The 22,814-nt window shown below is 27.0% G+C and overlaps 1 protein-coding gene across 1 annotated transcript in view; it reads left to right on the top strand.

The window, feature by feature from the left end:
* The window catches only part of LOC114129703 (uncharacterized), a 380,263-nt gene that overhangs the window by 254,077 nt on the left and 103,372 nt on the right, over nucleotides 1-22,814 (top strand). The gene's annotated exons all lie outside the window — the stretch shown is intronic.

Below are 22,814 nucleotides of genomic sequence, written 5' to 3' on the forward strand. Positions count from 1 at the left end.
AATACTATACTCAAGTAATGTGTACAACAAAATGTTGTTAATTTTAATTCTGCTAAATAGTTTTGTTTTGTAATTTTAATATCACGTTTGAATGAATTGTTTTGTGAGAATTTCGAGAAATAAATAATAACAAAATATCTACTTTATTATAAAGTAATACAAAACAATTACGATATAAATAAACAATAAACTTGAAAACAAAACAAAAAAATATATATATATATATATAATATTTAAATTAATCTTTAAAGGTTACTGGAATAAGGTAATTGGAAAACATTGAATAACTAAAACATAATATTATTATGTAACAAAATAATCAAGCAAGACAAATATGTTCATAGTGGCATTAATTATACGCCTACCAAAATTTAAAACTATGTTCGATTTATAAGTGATTAATAATCACTTACTACTTATAATTTATTGCATAATGTTCAAATAGTATAGGTCTTGAAATACACAATAATTATGCATTCAAATAAAAAATATGCACTGAAAAATTAACAAAATGTCACAAAAAAAAAAAAAATAAAATAAAAATAATTTATACTAACGTCGTTTTTTATTCACTAAATTACTGACAGTTTTTCTTTATATTTATTATATTATTGTATATAGTTTGATTTATTTTTTTATAGATATCATAAATAAACATGAAATAATATATTAGTATAATATAAAGACTGTTATTTTAGTCAAGGAATGTAATTTCTTAAATATTTAAAGAAAAAAAAATTCTTAAAACTTAAATAATTCATAAATACTACTACTACCCATAATAAGTGGAACCATCATTAAAATCTATAAAATAATTTTATTTTGTAATTTTTATCCTTATATTTATTTAGTTACTTAAAAAAAAATTCCGAATAGTAAGATTTCCTGAGCCTTTAAATTATTTATTACCTATAATTTTCAATGGAAATTATTATTTTAAGCAAACACTAGCTGATGTAATAATTAATAAAACGACATTCTAAATGGATTGATAAACTAGAATTGCGATGATAGTTATTAGCTTTAACAAAAAAAATGAGCTTTTTATTACTAGTTATTATAATTTCTTAAATCTATTTGGCTTTTGTGATAATTTGATGTTTTGACTTGTGATACAGCAAATCAAAATAAATGTAATGGTCAATATTTCACTTTAAAATTTATAGACAAAATCGTTTTAATTATTTTTAAATAACTACCTGAGTATAGAACATAAAAGCCGCGAGTATAATTCAAAAAATATAATTCAGTGATTATTCATAAAGGTAAAACCTGTCTAACTTTATAACATATATAAATATAGTTTTAAAGCAAAAAATACATTTTATACAATATTGTTATACTAAATTATCATAATTGTAATTACTAAATTATTGATTCTAATAATTTTGTGAATTTTAAATAGATTAATCCCTTATTGGTATTATAATTTGTGTTCCTGTTTACTCTTAAAAATATTAAGAAATTTCGGTCAGTGCACTATAGTGCATTGGTGGCTAAAGATTCTATCAACATTTTGAATCAATTTAGACGTTGTTAAATATACACCTGTCCTAGGTATTCAAATTAATAGAGAAATCATGAATATTGCATTTGCCCATAATAACATAATATTATAAATACTTAAAATATTTCAAGTGAAATAGCTAAATACCTGTTATTGTGTATACAATTCAATAATTTCAAATGCTGATTTAAGAACAATAATAACAACATTTTCCGATTAATATTATTTATGTAAGTATACATTAATTGTACTTTGTAGTTCATACTTTGAAATGGAATTTAAAAAATATATAAAAATAATGTAGCTGTACTCAGAGTTCCATGATAATATGACCCCATTGTATTTAAAGAATAATCGAATTCACTGATGTTTTATAATTTGAATTCCAAACAGTATTTCAAACGATTTTTTATATTATTTACTATGGAAAATTTTCTATAAACATTAAGCATTATAATATATATTATATATTATCTACATACACATTACACATGATGAATATTTATGAATGATAAAAACCAACGTAATTTATTAGTTTTAGTGCAGGTATGAAATAACTGCGATTCTTTTTAAAAATATGTTTCGAGAAATAGATTACAGTGTTGTTGAGTTTTTATTGTATTTTTTTTAGTTATAATTATAAATATATAAAATATGACATGTTATTCGTATATTTCTAGGTATCTATAAAGCACAAACTGGCACTTTATTGTTATTTATTGTACTTGTTTTCTTATAAAATGTTCAGTTTTAAAACAAATAATTGTTTATCGTGGTTTTTATTAATATTAATATTTTTATTATAAACTATGGCCATTATTGAATTATTTTGTCAACACTAAATGATTAGTGTATAAATTTGTTTTTCCAAATTTCAAAAGCGGAATGATTACACGGTTCTTTGAAATTATTTCATAAGTTTTTGCATAATTTTAATCTGTATCATAATAATTAGCATACTGTTGAATTTCATATTTATTTAACAAAATATAAGTATTATTTACTCAGATTATAGTTAGATTAATTAGAGTCAATTTAAACATATGAAAACTATGTTTTTATAAACAATTATTTATTTTGATTTAAATATTAACTAAAAACATAAACGTGCCTATTCATTTTATCAATGATAAAAAGTGTGATTGAAATTTTGTATGTACATTATATACAATGGATATTTTTGTTTAAGATTATTCATTAATATATTATGTTTTCTACATATATTAAACCTTAAACGTGAGTTGAAAAAATATAGATAGAATTTAATTTTAAATGTCATTGTGGTATTATAAAATTGTCTCAACTACGCAACAACTTGTAAGTTTCGAGTCATAACACGCGACATCTAAATTTTAAAAGAGATGGTCTTCATTATACCACTTTCAAATCATACTTTTGTAATCGTAAATAACATTAAAATAATGAACCGGTGAACATAAAATTTGTACAGTGGTCGTGTAGTTTTTTATGAAAATATATTTAACGCTTAATATATAACTGCTTTAAAATATATAATGGATCACTCCGAAGTAAGTTAGAAGTTTGAATTTTGATAGTATAATAATTAACTCGTATGGACATATATCATATATTTTATATTATATATTGTAAGTTTGCTATTTGCCATTTTTCTTTCGAGTTCGAAATAAAAACCGTGCTAACATATTTTAATCAAGTTAATCTACGGTTAAATTAATTTTTAACTGTTTTAAGTTTATCGAAATATATGAGTTAACATTGACCGACTTAACTTACTTTTCCTATACTAACTTAACCTAACGAGTTCAAAACAATTTTGTTAACTTTATCTGCAACCTTGGCAATTAATATTAATGGCAACATTCCGTAGCAACAGTAGGTATCCCGCAGTCAGTCCAGAAAAAAAAACCAACTGTTCGTATTGGAAAATTATGTCGGCAATGATTATCCGACGTATCTGACTTAACCTAACTAAGAAATATGGTTATCATAATTATTTTAATGTTTTAATAATATACTGCAAAAGTAGTAACAGCTGCGGTGTTATGATTTCACACTCGTCCTCGTCCGCGACCGAGCGTATACTGCTCGAAGCTCTCTCCGTGAAGCGTCATATCCTGAGTCTGCCAGCAACACGCGCTATCACGGGTTTCGGAATCACCCAACTGTTAATTACTATTCGTGCGATAGAAGGAGTCTATATTATAATATACGTCATATTATGCACGGTGAGTGGTATTGTTTGCGGACTCGAAAATGCGGTAGTGGTTATAATATTTACACATAGGTATATATTATAATAGACTATTGTAGAAGATACTATAATAATACAACGAGTCTGAACCAAAAGTCGTACTCTGTTGTTAACAATTTACGGGTGACATTTAATATGACGTAGACGACGCATTTGTTTGATTGTTATTTTACCTCACTGGCAAGGTATAAGTAGTAGATGTTAGAACATAATTTGTCGGGAAGGGATTTTAATTTAATATAAGAGCGAAAATATTTAAATATATAAATACTAATTGTTTTTTAATTATTTATATAAATGTATTTTATAATCTTAAGATATGTAAATGAGAAATTTAGAAAATAAATGAATGGAAAAAAAAACGATAGTAAAATTTAAATTTAATATCTAAACAAATTAATTAGAAAATAAGTTTATTACAGTAACTACTATAGAATACACTTTTTATTCATACTTTTTTCTTCGGGAAAAAAATAAATGGCTATCATGGATAATTTTTAATTTGCTAATTTAAAATAGCAGTGACAATAATATTTCTAAGCATTGATTTATAAACGACTGAATAGGCTAGATGGTTTACGTCCATTAAAACAATTGTTGTGATATTTCATGCATAATAATATTCTGTCGGATTTAATTTGATCTATAAATTATTAAAAATGAAAGGTTTTATTTAAAACATTTTTTTGATCTCACATAAATTTTGATGAACTATAACTGATAAAAATTCTTTTCATCCATTCTTTTTATACTTTTTCATAATTTTATCCCCAATAAATGTCATTATTTGTTTGATATTAGTCAATTAATACATTTTTTTTTTCATGTCATCACTTCTAACAATTTCATAATGATGTCATTGTGTATTGTAAACTATATAAATAAAATATGAAAACGTACTTGGTAGTCAATAATACATGGTATTTTGTAAAATTTCTATAAAAATTAATAAATGTTATTTGCATTAAAAACCAAATACATATTCTTATATTTAAAATTTTAATTTCGCTATTACATTAAAAAAAAAGAATAGGAATCAATAATTTTAAAAATATAATCTTAATAAAAAAAATTCAAAGAAATATATTATTTATTTTAATATTTGTATAGTTTCAATTTTACAAATTAATGATAATTATTCTCAAACGCAGTTGAAGAATTCTACATCACCGATATATTATGTGATATGATCTTAGACTACGCAGTCATTCAACAAATAAATATATGGTCGATTTATTTGTTTGTTATTCATTTACAAAATCGTGAGATGTAAGATTCTAAAAAAATGTACGAATAACAAGATAATTAAAGAATAAAATCCGTTTTGTTAATTTAATGTTAAGGATATTTTTAGCATCATAAAAAAAAAAATAAATAACTATTTAAAAGTATAGATAAATTTTATTTAGAATATATACAAGTTTTTTCTCGAATACTTTTTTTAATGACTTTTCAAAAACGTATATTAAATACTCTTTAATGAGAGTATCTATATCTGTCTGTGAATGCTTAAAAAAAAAAAAAAAACATTTTACAAGAAAATACATCATGTTAAACATCTGGACGGGACGAACGCAGACATGGGTACCCAGTAAAACTGTTACTATTTGATCACCGTAAATACCATTTGCGTTTATATATATATAATATTATATTATGATATACAAAACTACATTATTGTGTACACGTCTAGTTTATCGGTGGAAAAAAAACGGTTTAACGACAGTTAGACTTTTTGAAATTGCAAATACTACTTATCGGACTTTGGCAGAGCACTGCGCGTTATCCGAGTCAATAACGATTTACACTCGGAGCGTCTTTTATTCGATTGGACTTTTCAATTTTCGAAAACGTGCACATCTAAAAGAAAACAAAGGAAATCTAGCCATTTTACTGATCTTTTGATTGTTTATTTTTCTGCCGGACTTTCTCTGGAAATTTAAAAATGATAAGAGTTCCACAAAATAAAAAATAAACAAAGGATTTGTGACCCTAACACGAAATTACTTGTCTTATAATAACACTTAAATTTTCAGTCACGTATAAACTTCTCGTCAAACACTATATTATATATATAATATATATTATACACATATGAATAAAAATAAGTTATATTTTAAACCATAAAAATATCTACAGCACTAATAAATCTCCTGTCAACCAGTAAATTCACATTGAAATACATTTATTATGATAAAAATGTACCAAATGAACATGTATTTCTTAATAGCATGATACTTGTTTGAACATGGTAAAAAACTACTATTAAATAGTATTAAATAACGTGTTCTCAATGGCAAGTACCTAATAACTCTATGGAATTTGTAAGAATAAATGTATTTTAGACTCGATTAATGAATGTTTTGATTTTACAAAGATTCGTGTCTATGTGCATGACGATAAAATGCTTCAATTTTCACTTTGAGGGTAATTTGGGTTATAAAATTGAATTTAGTATGTAAATTAAAGAGATAAAATTAAAAATGCCAGTTCTTTTTTTATAATCAGGAAAACCTAATAAAAAAATCAGGGAATACCGTAATTTTCTCGCAAATCCAATATTATTATTAATAAAATAATTATTGTTTTGTAACCGTGGTTACCAAAATTTATACATGATTTACTCAAAATCATTTTTCATCGACTCATCGTATTCAATAAGTTATCAATGAATTCAAATTTACAAAATACATTATAATGATTTACTCAATAACGAGTTCTATTTGACACTTAATGTACAACAGATTAGTACCATTTGCATACATTTTTAACAACTGGTTTCAAATAAGCTTAAATTAAAATTAGAATATCTATTCGTGTACTTATATAAACGGTTAATGTAATATCAGTATTTTCATAGTATAAATATTTAATAATTCTATCATTGTAATCGCTATCAAATAATTACATTGAAAGGGAATAAGTTTTTATAATTTATTTTCTGTATTAAATATAATTTTTCTGTTTTTTTGTAAAAATTTCAAACCTCATAAACGATGTACTCTGCTAACATAACCTATACTTACCTTCAGGTATTGTACGAGTGTAACTATAGTTCTGTTTAAGACGAGAATAGCCATTTTTTTTAACATTAAATCCCCTTTATCTAATAAACTTCAAACGAAATGAGTTTTATCAACATTAATTTTAGAATTGTGTGATTCACTTGACAGAATATGGGTCTAATGGCTCAATGATTGGTGACCGCATAATAAATATCTGTAAACACGGAACTAGACTATCATCCAAAATCTATGGGCAAGTTTTTGGATCATTAGTTATTTGCTAGGTTTGACTAAACTTGAATAGAGCTCTTAAGAAAGTTTAAAATGGATTACTAAATATATTATAGTATGGTACTGATTTATAATAATATATTCTATAAATTGTAATACTTAACAACATTGTTCTACACAGGAATGTACCTATTTTGCCTATATGTTTCGCCGTGTTACAAATTATGTTCATAAAATAATATAATATATTAATTATTTATTAAGTGTAGATAATAATATTAAATTAAATATATACTGGATAGAATCATTCTTATCTAAATCACACTATAAAAAACTTTCAATCATTTTATTTTTTTGTTGATGTATAATATTTATATTTTTTAATACAACCATAATATGATTACTGTGTGACTTAATATAATAATGAATAATAACAATCACACTTTCTATTTAGATTTTTTTTTCATCTCTTATCGTACATATTCAATTTTAGAAACCTAACTTTTTTTCCATTGTAGGTACTCGATCTCAATAATTAAAATAGGTTTTTTATAACTAATTGATTTTACATCACATTATTGGATTTATCAACGCAGGTATTCAAACATAGTAGATTTTAACACTAAAACTTGTGTGTTCTTACTATTAAAAGAAATACATATAAGCAAGTATATACATGAAATTTCTAATTTGCATGTCCGTAGTACAGTGAACATAATTGTGTACGTGATTTAAAAAATGGCTCAATAGTTTGACTTTATATTTTAAGATCTTTCTAAATGTACAATGATGAGATTCGAAATATTAATACATAAACAGTTTTATAATTTTTATAGTGTTTTATTTTTGTGGAACTCTAAAATTCTATAATTACAGCGATTGTACTGCTGATGACAATTACTTGTTTGTCATAACAATATTTATCGTTTTAGTTTTAACGTCACAAACATTAAACTAAAAATTATTACTTTTACAGTATTTTCGACGTTTTTTAACAAGATATTTAATAAAATATAAATACTACATTTTTGTTTATTGTGAAATGACAAAAATAAAATAATGTACTGTTATCCAATTTCTTGTTTTTTGTGTATCTGCTATTGTATTAATAATTCAATTATACATATTATACCTCGCCAAAACAACTGTTATTGTATTAAATGTATTTAAGTAAAACGGAAATAATAATATGATTACGATTGTTAGTTTAGGTTTGGAAATTTGTTTAGGATACAACAATCAAATCTAATATTAAAAAATTATATACTTAAACATTATTATAAGTTTATTCAATCTGATGTTGATCTTGTCGTTGGACTATAAACTAAAAGAAAAATGAAAGTATTTTTAATAATTGTATTGACATTTATATAACTTATCGTCAACAATAAGTTATTTTTAACCATTTCTGAACTTATTTTGATAACAAATTAAAAAAAAAACTTTAATCGTTAACAAAACTATTATATAAATAGCAAATACATGACTGCACTTTGAAGTGCTAAAACTCTATATATAAAGTTATTAATAATTTTGTAAATTGAAAATCTCATATTTTGAATTTTCAACATAATTTAATATTTAACTTATGTATAAATATCAAAAAATTGCGAACAAATTTTTAAATATAACATAAATATCTGTCACAATAATATTTATTTGATACAGAAATAAATTACTCAACTGATAAATTAGTTTTATTTGACTATTAATAATTCTGTTAAAATTTGATTTTACTGAGTTTTTTATTGTTTTTAATGCATATGTATATTTGTATAATAATAATAATTGTTACTTAATAAGAGTTTACCTAAGTTCATATGATATTTATATAGGTATAGTAGTTATTATCTGATCATCAAATACTAAGATTATCAGCTTATTATATTAGCATTATATTTGTATGAGTTAAAATTGCGTATTATTACGATTTCTTTCTAAAAATATTCAAATATCTAATAATTTGGCCTAAGTGATATTTTAATAATGGACGGAAATATATTGAGTTTAATAGTCATTTGTACTTAATTATTTAAATACTTAGATTTATTGAAGATTAGCATTATTTTTGATCAGATATTCATGGAAGATCATTATGTGACATATTCTGAGCCATATTTACATATTGCATATTATAAATATATATTTCTGAGATAAGTTTATAATATGATATTTGATATGCATTAAAAAAAAAAAATTATTGTTACCGTTCAAATAAGTAAGAGTAAGAGTAAGAGTAATGATCATTACAGACTAGAAAAATATCAAAACATGTATCCAACAAAAATCCAAAACAAAATAACTTCCTCCCCTTCATCCTTTCAAAATACCAAAGGACACACAAACACACACACACACACACACACATACACTCAAACGTATATGTATGTATTTATATTGAAAATAATATTGTGGCTTAACTTCCTCAACAACCAAAGACCAGTTTTTCCAGGACGTCTATACACATTTATACGTTACATGAGTGAATGCAGTATATTATAATCCACGTGTATCTACATAGTATATGAGTTTTGCTACGGAATAGACGAGTGAAGTTTATTAACATTGCATTTTGAACACTTTAACCGTACTCTGTACACCTGCCTTGCTATTCCCGTGCATCATACACATCACATACACACAAATATAATATTATGAATGTGATATTCTGTTGGATTGGCAATTTACTGCACTTTTAAGGTTTAACATGTTTATGTTGCGTCACTAATATATATTGCTGGGGAATTCAACAAATATTATTTTATGACTATCATATGTACAGTTTTATATATCTAAGTATAAAAATAATATAATTTAATAGGTGATTCAACAAAATAAACTGATTAATTTTACCTAGTTTTCTTTTGATAATAAACTTATTCAAATTCTGGTTTTGACATTTTTAAATAAAATTAAACTATATTTTAAAGTTCTTCAGATTTTTTTGTACTGCTTACGGAACGTGTTATGTAGAAATACAAAATTCTACTCTTTAAAAAGAATACCACCTTTTTACTGTACGTTTTTATACATTTTTTTTTTTTTTTTTTAATGTAGATTCAATATCCGAATCTTAGTATTTTTTGACTATTAAAATGTTTAAAGTTAATAAGTTTTTATAAAAATTTAAAATAGATGTACTTAATATTAGATTATTTTTACAAGTTATAAATATTAATGAATTAAGATTAACTATAAACGTTTTCAATACACCGTAGTATTTTTATATATGCCAAACACATCATAGGTCTATTAATTATCATGAGTACACTTAGGAAAACTATTCGTTCAAATTTTGAATTTGAAAGATTAAAATGTTTGTAAAAATGATCTGCTAAATGATTTAAAGTAGAAAAATTGGTTCTTATTTAAAAATAAACTGAGGTTTTTATCTTCAAGAGACATTCCTCAAGTAGTATAAAAGTTCTCAAGCACATGAAAGTATGATTTCAAAGGTATATTTAGAAATTCCAAAAATCAAATGTTAAATAACTGTACTATTGAAGAAATAAGATAGATGAATATACAAGTGAATCGCCAAGTGTGTGATTTGATTATATATGGGTATAGACTAAAAAACCTTATAGATATGTATGAACGTAAAAGTTTGGTTTTTTTTCACATAGGAAAGAAAGATATACCTACTTACGACATAAAATCGTAGTACGATCATAGTCGTTAATATTAATTCCGCCTCTATGTACATAATATATAGCCATTGTGTGTGCGTGTGTATGATATTATTATTACAGTAAAAATAAGTATATTGTATTATTTCAAGCCGTCGGATAAAGTGAGAAAAATAACTTTTGAGCTTACGCTGTTCTAAAATACTACCAAACAAAGGGACTTGGAACTTCGTGTTTTCCGTTATTTTTTATAAATTTAACACAATAAAATTATTCAAAAAATTTTGATTTTCATACTACTATGAAAAACAATGATCTGCAGTGAATCGATAATGGTTTTTTATATATGTACTTAGAAAAGTCTATAAATTAAATTGTATAATTGATATAATTGATTATTAATAGGATACTGATGATGATATGTACCTATATATATATAATATATATTATCAATATTTGTTTAGATATATTATTGTACGCACATAAAATAGTTCCGTTATTGGGATAAAATTATACCTTAATGTTCAAAACAATTTTACAGTATCATATTTAATACGGTATTTTAAATTTACAAAAAAAAAAACATGTTTAACAATAAAAACTATTCTTTTGAACAAATAAGTAAAAATTATTTCAATTTACTAAAGAATAAACCAAATGGCAATTATTTCTCTATTTCGTGGATCACGTTACAATACTAAAATAAATCAACTTACTTAGAAACGTGATACATTTTACACATATAATTTAGTTTCAATTATTCATAAGTTACAATTATTAATTATTTTATTTTTAACAAGGTTTAATACATTTTTGTAAACATGAATTCAGTGTATTTTAAAATGCATAAATATTATTAAAATTAGCCTAAGTTAAAAAAAGTTTAACTAATATCGTCAAAAATCAATTTAAATTAAAACTTTAATTTAAATTTTTAAAAAATAAACAAAAGTTAACAATCCATTTAATTCAATCAGTATTAGTAGTGAATATTTAACCAATATAATTAATATTTGGTAGGTATATTGCATATTATATATCTTTGTCGTCGTCATCATATGTCAATATAAATATTTTACTTAGATTAAGGAATTTGTGCACTATTATAATAATTAATAACATCAATAAAAATATCAGAAAATTATTATTTAAATTTAAACAATAGCCGCGTGCATATTAAATAGTAGTATATAAAACAAGTCGTATCAGTTGCAATTGTGCTTACTTCATTTTTCTAAGATTAAAAATGATTAAAACTCAAAATATATATAACCACTTATGTAAATGTATTGAAATTACTCGAAGCCTCAAAACTATTGAATTTTCTTTATTCCTTTTTTTTTTTTTTTAATAATCAAAACTGAGTAGAGTAAGTCCCTGTTGAATGTGTTTCTGCTGCTGCTGGTACTGCGGTTTGTTGCCATGGTCTTGTCTTATCGAGTTAATAATATCCGCGTCTTTTGTTGAAAAAAGTTTAAACAAACTTGTACATTTTCGTTTCACAACAGCTTTTGTGCTACTCGTGGCTGCTTCTCACGTTAATTTAATCGCATTTCCTATATAATTCAAGTGTTTTAACCGTTGTTATTGTTTTTAATACGAAACCGTATGAATAATTAAAATCGTCTAAATCCTTCATCGCTTTAGCGATTAATTTTGTTGTCGAACAACAACAACAATAATAATAAGAGGGAAAAAATATATAACGATCTATATTCTGTCTCGGGCTTCGACGATAAAACTATAAGTAGACTGTTCGTACAGAAACTGTAGGAGAGAGCGAGAAGTACACGAAGATTCATAATAATACATCGATAAACCGTACCGATTGAACGCTAGAACCCAGGTAACTTGCGACGGTGTGCGAATCGGCAGTACCGGAAGCCACGGCGATCTCGCATAATACATTAATCGGGCACGACGCGCGGGCGACCGGCCAAACGCGTCAGTGGCGGTTGACCGCGGCGGCTTATAAAATCCGGACCGAAAAAACGGTCGGTCGGTCGGGATCGACGGGCGAGCACTCGTATTTTAGTGCTCGCAAATATCTCCTCTTTGCGGTGTAGTGAACGCACCGGTGGCGGTAATATACGAACGAGACCCGACACGATAATAAATTAATCCGTAACACGAGTAGAATACGAATCGGGGAGAGCGGTTAATGCGGCGGCGGCACGCACACACACGTGCTTGGTATAACACACATATACATACATGTATGGAGAGAGGCGGAGAGACAGAGAGAGAGAGAGAGAGAGAATGGGGGTTGACGAGCAGAGTGTTCGAAGGTATGCACTGGGGAAAGTAATGTGTGTGAGGGCGTGTGTATACACGGTGAGCCGCATTTGCATGCATCGAGAAAATACAAGCTATAGTTCCATTCCCTCCTCTCTTAACTCTTGCCCCCCCCTCCCACGAGATCGACAGCGCGAGGGAGGTGATTAGCGCACGATGGTGGGTATCATCCACCAAAAAACGAAACGTCAATTTTAAAATAATATAAATTTACGTGGTCGTACACACGTATTTGTATTATACATACACCCACGCGCGGATATAACCTGACGACCGCGTGTTAGTAGTAGGTAACGTTATATCGCTATTGAAATTGTCACTTTATTAGACGCATCGAACGACGATAATAATCCATAACGATTTTCCTCAGCGCTAGAAACGAAAACCATTTCATCATCGTGCTCCTCGTTTTCCTTAATAGTTATTGAAGTTTATCCAGTTGATATACGTATAGTCTATGAAATGCATACGTCATAATATTATCGTAAATGTTGTGAACTTTTCATTTCCATTAAGTATTTTAATAGCGATTCGAAGCTTAAAGTTTAGCCAGTAAATGGTCGTAGAAATAATACTGTAATTTTTTAGTTAGCAACTGGACATGTACGAGGACTTAAATACTATATGATATTGTTGTGACGCATTTCAACCGTGCAATGATGTAATAGCAAGGCGATATATAGGAGAAACAAATAAAAATTTCAAATGTAAGTGATAAGTTAAATTAAAATACATTTTTTATCCGTGAAACAAAAAAGTTGATGATTTAACAGTATATGAAGTATATTTTATTTTATTTTTAATGGTCAGAGTATAATTTTTTGACACAAAGAATGCTTTATACATTTCAAACATAAAAATAAAACATTGGACTTTGAACAGATATTTGAGATCCTTTACAAAAGTCCTTTTTTTATTAACACACAAATGTGTCATTTTTCACACAAACTACGAATAAAATAAAATTTATAATGATGATTAATTTAAAAAAAAAAATGTTAAATCGTATCGAATTACATAAAGGTATAATGAATGAAAATGTTTAATAATTTCATTCTTAATTAAAAAAAAGAATTCAAAATCAAATTTAATTTAATGTACCGTACATTTAATTTAGTTGAATTTCACGTATGAAATCAATTTTCAATGATTGCTAACGGCTGTACGTTATTTGATTTAATTTATACTTTTTTTATTTATTTATAAAATTTGAAATAGTGACAAGAAAATTGTATTTTTTTTCCATTATACCAACTCAATTAGGCAATAAATTATACTATATATACATAATATATAATATTATGTAATTAAATTAAAATACAGTTATTATTGGCATAAAATTTAATGTGTAATGATATTGATTTCAATCTTTTTTATATTTCATTATATCTGCAGGGAAAATGGACATATTTATCTACAAAGATTTTAATTTCAGTTGGTTCATTTCATCAATCATAATTGTTTTAGTATATTTTTATACAACAATAAGTTAACGACGATCAATTAAACTATTAATTGCAAAATAAGTTAGGTTATATATTTTTTAAATAAACTGGTAATTGTATTAAAAAAAAAAAACGTGTATAAAATGTATATATATATATAATTTATTTATTGTATAAAACACATTTATCATCAAAATATTATGGCTAAGCAAATATTTTGTTATTAAAAATGTTGGGTCTTCAGATTATTTTTTCACGTTTTATTTAAATTTATTATTTATATAAATAACACCTTAATGACAATTAAAGTAATATAAGACAATGTTTTGATAGGTAATATACGTATAATTACTATATGAGTCAGTGGCAGTGTACCGTTGTCATTCAATCTTAAAAATGTTAAATAGAAAGTTTGAGAATTTTCGCTGCTTTGAAAAATGTTTACTGATAAAATGAATTAAACACATAATATTTTAAAACGAATACTCTGGAATAAGAACACCTATTCAAATCTATAAAAACTTAATATATTCGAACAAAACATCTTTAACACAATTGTATTTATAATTTTATATTGGAGTATACGATGATCAATGTTATATTGCTTCTATGTCTATGGCATCAAACCTCTGAGGAAAAAACGTTTGAACTACCAATTAAAAACGATAACCTTCAATTTCAGAATAATATATTATATTCAATTTTATTTAATCAAACGAGCAACGGTGAAAAAAAATTTAAAATAGGTCTTTGGTTTTTTTATAACGATTCTGTATAAAATCAATCCAAACCACGACGATGAAAAAAATAAAAAAATGCAATATAAATCCTAATATGATGCGTATCATTACTTCATTACTGTATTGACGAAATCACCATTACAATATCGTAATGAACGGGTTATTTCATACACTACATTATGATATAGATTGCATATTTGTATTATAGGTCATTAGTATCCATTGTAGTTAATATGAAACAATGCATACCAATAATCGTCCAATCATGTGATATGATATTGACTTGTATGTAAACAGTAAAACAAATGAGTAATGACCACTAAGACTCATCCGATAGTTATCGACAATAATATCTCAAAGCGGTGATTGATTTTGAAAAATTAACGTTAAAATAAAATTAATTTAATATAATATATAAAAAAAAACAAATTTACGTTATAATTTTTAGCAAGCCAAAGTAACGTATTAAAAGTAAAGAGGTTCTACCCTTCCCAACCACCACCAATTACAACGACCCCAAATAATGTGTTATATGTAAGCATATATTATATTTAATCCCATATATTTTCTCGAACATAGACCTCTTATAGGGGAAAAAATATATTAAATTATGACTGATAATTTTTTTTTTTAACGAGTATCTTTAGTGTTATGACGTAGATAAACTATTTTATAAAAATTAAATATTGTGACTATTATTATACCGAATAGTTTCAGGGTCTGTTACTAATTATTTTCGATGATGTTGTCAATGTACTTGGTACATCTGGGGATTCTACTTGGTTGTGTGGTCAGTTATCTACGTATAATCGTGGTAATTATTAATTTATTTTTTATCAATTTAAATGGGACCATAAAAGTATTCCTCATAATTAGAACCCTTCTCTTCCAACCTTTTATCATACAAAAAAAAAAAAAAAATAGCAAATTCGCCACTGAGTGAGCAGTATTAAAAATAAAATGGTCATAATTTCTCTTCGAAAAGAGGGGTTATTTTTAAATCGGTTCAACGATTTGAACAATGTCATTAAATGACTTTGAAGTCGGATTTTGTTAATTAACTTATTAAACTTTACTGCTAAAACTTTGTGAATTTAAAATGTATTTGACCCGGAAAAATTATATTAAAACATGATAAAATTTAAAATAAAATCTATTATATAATATATATATGACATTATGACATATATAATATTAAAAATCATTATCATTCAATGAAAGATAAAATGTTCTATTTTATTTTATACAAAACTTGGCGGATAAGTGACAAGGAGAAAAGTGGTTAATATAGTCCAATGAAATGGTCTTCTGTCTAAAAAATTGTATTTATTATTTTAATCATAAACAAATATAATACGATTGTAATAAAATAGATTTTAATCCATCATAATAATATACAATAGCAACTTGAACATAACTTTTGAAAAAACTCAATGTTTTATCTTTTAAGTTATGTAGTAAAACTTTTAGCCTCCCCAATTCTATGTTAAACAACTGTTTATTATAATGTATCAGTCATATTTCTGAAATTAAAACATTTCATTATAATCATTAAATTTATAAAATATACATGTAAGTTAACAGTAAGTTAAATACAAGCATTTTTTTAAATTTTTAAACATGCGTTTGTTAAAATGCTAACAGTAAAATATTTTAATTGATTTTTTCATATAGCATCTAAATACAAAATGATTAAAATAGAACTTTCCACTGTAAATTTAAATAACTAATATAAGTTTATATTTTTGAAAATTATGTAGACTTTTGTTTTCAAATAAACTAATAATAGGTATACTGATTTTCTGACAACTCCGTATACGTAAATATCTCCAATAATTTATTTTAATTGATAATACGAAACACGGTGAAAATCTTACACAGGTATTAAATTAATTTTTAATTGGATCATGAACAATGATACATTATTATTATCGTTACTGTATACATTTAAATATTTAATGATCGTACGAATCAATTAGTTGCTTAATTAATGGTTGAAAATTAAATGATGAATTTTGTTCTTTATGTGGGTAAATTAGTAATCATTCAGTTAAAACGCTTAAAAAATAAAAACCTACGATATTTTTATGGACATTTATAAAATGGTAATCGCAAATTAAAATATATAATCCATTCAAATACCTAGCTAACTCAACTCATCGAGAGCAACTGCATATTATAGTAATTATAATAATATTTAATCGATAACCGCATGCGGCAAGCACGATTTGTTTTGAATATTTTAGGGAAAGCGAATATAATATATTATTATTTATACGTTTGTTCCGCTAGTCATATAATATTATATTATACTATGTCAGCATTTGCAGGCATTTCAAGTGAAACGCGAAGTCGACTTTGCCTGTATAATATCATAATGGTATTAACTATAGTTTATTGATAAGTCCTGAGATAGATGGGTTCGCGTTTATGTACGAGTGACGCGATCGTGTATTTGAAATTCGTAAACGATATATTATTATACAATGTAGTGTAGTCACCCGTATACGACTTACTAGATTTGTCAAACATGCCATTCCTAAACCAACGACTTACCATGACTTAAGAGAACAAAATAAATGAAATATAAAATGGCAAAACCAAACAACATCTAATAAAAATAATGATAAACATGAATTTAAAATTATCTAGGTTCGGGCCACCGAAACACACCAACGCAGTTTCAAGGACCCAAAATTTCCAATTTAAATAAAAATAGAAATGCAGAAATTGTTTGAGGACGAAATTATATATATATAGTATATTTACAATAATTATTGTAATATATACAGATGTTTTGATATACTATCTGCTAGTACCTATTGAAAAATATATGGGCATATTAAATTATTATAATTTAAAATGTAATTTAAAAATACAAACACTAAAATTACACGAATAATACGCGGTATAATATACCAAAACAAGATGTAATTTTAATATTAACTATTTTATTTTTTTTAAATAGTGCCTATTAATGAATACGAAGATGTTTTAATTAATAAATAAATTGTCATATAATGATTGAGATGTTAACTGCAGAACATGGACAAATAATGATCAGAAAATGTATTCAGAAATCCTACATTTCTACTCGCTTAATTTGGTTTTATGAAAAATACGTTGATAATTGACAGATTCCAAACGTAAAATAACATAAATCATATACAATAATACCTAGATCGTCGTCACAACGACAAGTCGTAAGGGCAGACGGACGGATTGTCGGACAGTATAACGAAGGGTTTCTATTCATATAGTACGAGTATTATAATGCTTATATATACAGTATAGAAACCCTAAAACTATCAATTATTTATCCAAGCCACAAATACATTCGAATCGCGTGGTACCTATTATAGTACACGTTGACGTTTCACAATAGGCACGTCATGCGAATATTTGCGAATGCTCGGAAAACAAAAAATAACAACTGATGATATTAGTGTGTAGCCGACGGCGTTTAAATCGTGACGAACAAAAAAAAAAAAAATAATAATAATAATATTATGTAAATAAAATATATAGGTATTATCATCATTACGCCGAAAATAATGACACGTCACGTATATAGTTCCGAGCTGCGGGACAAACGGTTTCGGGATTGTACACACAATACGAGTTCGGTACATCGTATAAGTATTATAGTATATTATACGCGTACAAGCGCACAGAATATATCGTATGCAACTCGAATATTATTATACGCGTTTTAGAAATCCGCGCACGAGTTTTCACGGGACGTGTCGTGCGTAGTTGGCTGGTACAACACTCGTACTCGACCGTTTTACGAGTGCAGCGTATGTGTGTACAGTGTACGCGCTCGCTCGATATAATAATACTACTAATAATAATAATATATATAATAACAACGCGTGTAATACGACGTGTGTGAGTGCACAGATAGTGCCTTATACATGTGCAATATGCACTTTACAAATGCGCAGAATGCGAGACGTTATATGATAGTAATAATATGATACGATTTATATAATATATACGTATAGCGGTACTGCGCAAAACGCTACAGCACGCGGTAACGTTCAACACGCCATGTATATAATATAGTGCATTGGGGAAAATCCATGGAAGCGGGGCGTACGGGGTCGTCGGAGCCGGAGAAAATTGTTTTACTGTACGTTTTTAAACGTTATCGTCTAGCGCGTTCTCGATACACCCACCCGATTTCCAAAGTCGGAATATTGTGAATTTGTAGCGAGAGCTCTCTCGACCGCGGGGGTTGTTGCCGCGGGAACTCGCGTCGAGGCGATGTGCGCTAAACGCAGAAACGACTGTTCTTTACTTTGTGTTCGATAACAGCATAATATAATGTGTCAATTCGCTCGAATATCAAAGGTAAAAACACAACGTCTGTGTTGCAAAGCATCACACGAGATTTCTACGGTATCGCGCGGGCGGAACGCCGAGATCAAACGAAACGTCGTGAGCTGACGTTCTATCGTAATATTATTATAATATTATCGCGTTTCGCGGTGGTTATTATTTTATTCTCGGTATTATATTATATTCTTATTCGATAAATTATTATTTTTTTTTTTTTTGTTTTGTAGACGAGTGTGTGCGTGGCGATGACAATCCTTTTAAATTTATATTTATGAGATTTAACGTGAAAAGCTTCAAGTCGTAAAAAAAGATAGTTTAATGTGAATTAAAAGTTAGAGCGGAAAAGGCGATGTTGTGCACGCCCCTACTTTGTTTTGCGTACATATTAGTCCAGTTTCCGAGAAAATATTGAAATTTCGCCTATTACCTATACCTTTTGTACGACGTACGTCCCAGGGGGAAACAATTATTTAGAAGCTTATAACCCACTCGTGGGAAAGACCACATGCTACTTGTCAATCATTTGTCGTGGTGTAATATCCGGAGCTTTACCGCAACACTGTTGTATAATGTACGAATAATATAATGCGAGAATGGTGAGCGATGAACCGTTAAAATTCAGTTAATTAACTACTACAGTAGTAAAATATCATGCGCATAGCGACCGTATCTAACGCGCAGAATTGTATGATAATATCGAACAATTTTCTAATCTCTTTTTTCCTTTGGGGTTGAAAACCGAAATCCAATAATACCAAAAACGTGTAGGTGTATTATAATATTATTCATTACACAGTTATATGAGTAATGCGAATAACGTTATACCGGCTGTATACGAATGTAGTTTAAATGATATTTTAATATTTAAATTATTATAACGCGCTCATATCGTTATGGTGACGTAGTAAGAGTCTTTGTGTGTATTTCTCTCTGTGTTTCCCTCTTCTCCGTAATTGTTTTTGTGGTCTTAAAGAGAAGACTCGAGTGTGCAGTATTATGTAGGTAATCGAATTACAAGAAACAAATGTCGGTGTCTGTGCGTTTCTACCCGTGTTTATACCAATAACGTGAACATCCCCGAGAGTATAATAAATGGCATTCCTACGAGCATATTTTGATTATATTACCTACAGATTATTTATGCAACGATAATAGTCACTGTAAGCAAATATACGTATATTATTATTATACACAAGAAGATTTGCTAATCTTACTTACTCAAATTTTTTCAATTTTTTTTAGACCATTATTATCATACGTTAAAAAAATATTTTCACATTTTTAAGTTTTTTTTTTTACTATTTAAGAAGTATCCGGCGGCGATTCAAAAACTTATGTTTTTCAAACGGGAACCTCCCTTTTAAATTTAGTGTATAATAAAAAGTTGACATATCAAAATTCAAATTTAAACGATTGTTTTTTTGAGTTATTTAATTCGTGTTCCAAGGATAATGAATCCACGATAATAGGATTGAAAGATACTAAATATCGATAATGAGTTGAACATTTCAATAGTTAATATAAATCATCTAACACTTATTGTAATTTGTGAAAATGATTCGTGTATAAGAAGCACAAGATGCAATATTACTTTATTAACTATTTTATAATATTGTAAAACTGTTATTAACGACTTTTATCTTTAACTTAAACAATTTTTTAACTGAAAAACTAGTCGTCTGAATTTTAATGCAGGTATATAATAATTTACATTAAAACAAGTATTTCTCATTTAAAAAATAGTAGTTTGCCACTGAGCATTACATAACTTTTAAAAATTCTACGATTTTTCGCCATCACCATATTTAATATTCAAAAATGATGTGAGTTGTGTCGAGTAATGTTATAAACACGTAATAATTATAATATGTTGGACGTTGGTGTTGCAACAGTGTACTTATGAGTAATTATATTATAGTTTTTTTTTTTTTTTGTCAATTGCGTTTCTTTTTTGTCAGTTTTTCGACACTGTAGTTTCGGTATTAATACGTGCAATTAGTTTTGTAAATACCTTTTCGTTTATTCGTTTTAGTCCATTTTAAAACAACTTTAATGGTTTTGCTCTTAAACTGGAATGTTAAAAATATTAGGAAATTGTTTGTACAAAATTAAAATCATGATAAAGTGGATTAATTATGCAATAGTGTTTAATTTCATTAAATAAAAATAATTACGTTACAAGGCAGAGATAGTATAAGTGCTTACCTACTTTTTAGTTGTTGATTTAATAAATTCATATACCTACAGAGATTACGGCGTTTCACTCCTTAATTTCAAAAACGTAACGCGATACCTACCTATTTAATTTTTAGCAACATAAATTGTTTGGTTTAATCAAAACCCACAGCATTCGACGAAGTGAACGCAAAGTGCGCAAAAATACGCAAAAATACACAGCAGAATGTATAATAATAATATAATGTATACATTATACGTATACACTAATGATTTCAAAACAAACACCCATAGTATTAAATTTTGTTGATTAATGTGTGCTCACTTTTTACCATTAAAAGCCATTTTTGTCCTACGTATATGATTAAAACGTTTGTGCGCTACAACCCATAATCCCAGTATAAGCTCTCCGAGCACGGGAGTAAATGAAAGTCCGTAAGACACATAAATTTCGTCTGTTGAATATTTCGCGGTCGCCGAAAGTGCGGTTCGCGACAATGCTTTATGGTAAACTGCGCATGCAGCGTTCCCTCAGAGAGTAAATAATATGTTTTACCCCGTTCTTTTCGTACCGCGAATCTTCCATCATATAAGCCAATTATTTAGGACACGACGAGCGAACTATAATATTATTATAAGTTACAACGCATATTGTGATAGTTGCGTATACATACGCGTTTAACCGGATTACAACGCTCCTGCTGTGTATATATAATATATTATATGTATAGGAATTTTCCGAAAACAAATTCAACACGTAACACCTATTATTAACGATTACGACGACGATCATTATTATTATTGTTTCTATTACTATTGTTATTATTATTATTATTATTATTAAATGATTGTCATCGTGGGCGTTATTAAATATTAATGTTATAACAACACAACGGCGACGACAGTCGCGCTATAATAGAATAATATCCGAACCGGAAAATTACATCGCGTTGTGAGCGTCTATGTACAACGTACATGGGAATATATGTGCCCCTATGGCCTATATCATGTATTTATAGTGATTTAAAACTTTTAACGTCATACACTCTCGCATCAAGATTCGCATGATAGTATAACACAATCGTTTTAAACTCGGTTTGAACCCACAAACCGCCGAGGGTGGTATTTTATTAAAATATTATTATTACTATTATTATCAAGTACATTGGAATACGACGAAGCTTAAGGCTCTTTATACAATCTACATTAA

Source organism: Aphis gossypii, chromosome X (genome assembly GCF_020184175.1).
Source record: "Aphis gossypii isolate Hap1 chromosome X, ASM2018417v2, whole genome shotgun sequence".
Classification (NCBI taxonomy): domain Eukaryota; kingdom Metazoa; phylum Arthropoda; class Insecta; order Hemiptera; family Aphididae; genus Aphis; species Aphis gossypii.